Source organism: Phyllobates terribilis, unplaced genomic scaffold, assembly GCF_046119375.1.
Source record: "Phyllobates terribilis strain yellow unplaced genomic scaffold, ASM4611937v1 Scaffold_12__6_contigs__length_324123572, whole genome shotgun sequence".
In the NCBI taxonomy this organism is placed as follows: domain Eukaryota; kingdom Metazoa; phylum Chordata; class Amphibia; order Anura; family Dendrobatidae; genus Phyllobates; species Phyllobates terribilis.
The window spans coordinates 119,625,280-119,627,721 of NW_027362772.1; the positions used below are offsets into that span (position 1 = coordinate 119,625,280).

Sequence of the window (2,442 nt, forward strand, 5' to 3'; positions counted from 1 at the left end):
ACACTCTAACAGCTTTAAAAAAGTTGCTGGACGATTTCCTCGATACACTTAACATTGTGGGCTACAGTTAAATTAGACAAAATATTTTGCCTATAGTAGTACATTTAATACGATAATAATAATTACATAACTAGTATCATAATTAGGTTTGATCCAGGGCTCTAGGACTGATCGCCTTTTCTCGGGGTCAAGAAGGAATTTTTCCCGTGAAGCAAATTGACTGAATGTGTGTAACATCCCTGGCGGCGTGCTGGCATGGCTTACAATCTCCCACAATGCAAGACTGCCAACTTTCCTATGAATCCAGGCTGCACACTTTGCTCCAGTACTTGCTGTGTGCATGTCTCTTGTCTGATTGCTTAGGGCGGCGGCGCGATTACTGCCTGATTCTTAAAGTTACAGTGTGCGCAGTCCTAATGTGTCCCCAGCCTATTGCTGTGAGTCACTGGATACTTAAACCCACTCCACCCAGTAGGAGGTGCCTGATCAACACTTTCTTTCAGTGTGTTCTGTGCAACTGAGCTGCCAGGTCATGTCCTGCATCTTTTCTGTTTCTGCCACCCTAGGGGCTGTATACCAAGGCCCATTACCTGTATCTGTGACTTCTAGTCTGTTTCCGCCACGCTGGGGGCTGAGTTTCCAGGCTTGTTCCTGTATCTTGTTCCTGGTTCAGTTCCTGTCTGAACTGTGACCTAGCCCGTTACCTGTTTGTCTCTATGACGGGATCAATCTCACAGGGTTTATGTAACTCGCAGATCTCATCTATAATAGGCTTTAGTGTAACTTGAAGATAATGCATTCCAGCTAGTTTCATGGTCTCATCAATGCATTTGGAGGTCAATGAATTCCCTCTGAAAATGGTATTTGGATCTTGTGTTCTGTTCACTTCAGCATTAGCAATGGCACTGATGAAAGGCACTATCTTGCCATAATGAAAAAAAAAAGACAGACCAGAGGTATTGCAGCTTCCTGTTTTTCTCTGCAGACTTTACCCAACAAGTGTGCAGCAGATGCTGAAACAGACTCAGCATCTCCAGATTTTAATAAGAGGTCTCTGGGGTCGTTGTAGTACTCGCTTGAAAAGACGTGATCTTCAGTGTAAACTACATTGAGCCTTAGTGAGCCGAGATCCTCAGGCTTGCCTGATTTGCCATTATCCCTGGGCTGAAGCAAGTACCATGCATCGTAGCAGCTGGATTGTCGTAGGACCTTCAGTGGCATTTTAAGTTCTCCAAGAAACTTGTCTCCAAATTTTAGATTACTAGCATTCCATAGGTCACCTCGTATCTCCATTTTGTCTACATCATCCTCTTCTATTTCAAAGTGGGATTTTTTGGGCTTTGTCACCTCAAAATAAAACACTTCATCAAACTACGGGTTGTTCGTCTTCTTTCTGACTTTAGTCTTCTTTGACTTAGTTCTTGTTGGCCCCAGCAAAGTTACAGTTGCATAGGGATCGCACTGTCCATTTACAATAGGTAAACCTCAGCATTCTAAAACTCGGACTGCAAGCTTGTGACAGATAAAACCAGTGTCTGTAATAACTTCACTCAGCCTGAGCTCCAAGTGAACCTTTCCCTGTACTTCTGAGTTCACATGCAGGACTTGAAACCAGGTTTCTCTGTTGTTATATTTTTACAGATCTTCCTTTAGTATTGCTACTTTACCCATGATGGAATCCCTGCGAAAAAACATCTCTGTCGACTATGTAAAAGGAGAGGTGGCGAAAGTTTCTTGGAATCTCACAATAAAAATCTTCTCCGTAAAAAGGACAGAGAGACTTCTCCACGATCTTGGTCCTGAACACTTCTTCTTGGTCTAGGTTCACAGTGCAGTAACAATCTCGCATTTTGTTTGGCCCCGGAAAAGGAGGAAGATTTTTGGCTTCACCTATCTTGATCCTGATGCTCTGAAAGACACGGATCCCTTCCTCCTCCACTGCCGTGCCTGCCAGTTCCCGCCTGTCTGCATACCAGCCGTGCCTGCCAGTACCCACCTGTCTGCATACCAGCCGTGCCTGCCAGTACCCAGCTGTTTTCATACCAGCCGTGCCTGCCAGTACCCACCTGTCTGCATACCAGCCATGCCTGCCCGTTCCTGCATTCCCCGGTGTGGGTCAACAGCTGTGACTGGGGTCTGACCTGGAGTAGCACCTGGGCCACCTCCCACGTCCATCCGCAGGCCACAGAGTCGATTTAGCCGCTGTGTGTTCATGGTTGGATCTGGCGAGGCCCCTAGTCACGCCCCTCCAGGCACTCCTCGGTTCGTGGCCCAGTGGGACCACTAACCACGCTCACACAAGTCAGTCCGAGCGTGAGCGTAACAATGTTTCCTGGGGTTTTTGCCTTCTTCTGTTCTGGATCAACAGATTTAGGCATAGGACAACTGAGACCAAGATAGAGCTTTTAGTAATGCACATCATTCAACTGTGTACTGTAAATG

At 46.2% G+C, this 2,442-nt stretch overlaps 1 pseudogene; it reads right to left on the reverse strand.

Annotated features, from left to right (window-relative positions):
- Window positions 1-700: 700 nt before the first annotated feature.
- On the reverse strand, window positions 701-1,937 carry LOC141171723 (ras GTPase-activating protein 3 pseudogene; annotated as a pseudogene).
- Window positions 1,938-2,442: the final 505 nt, after the last annotated feature.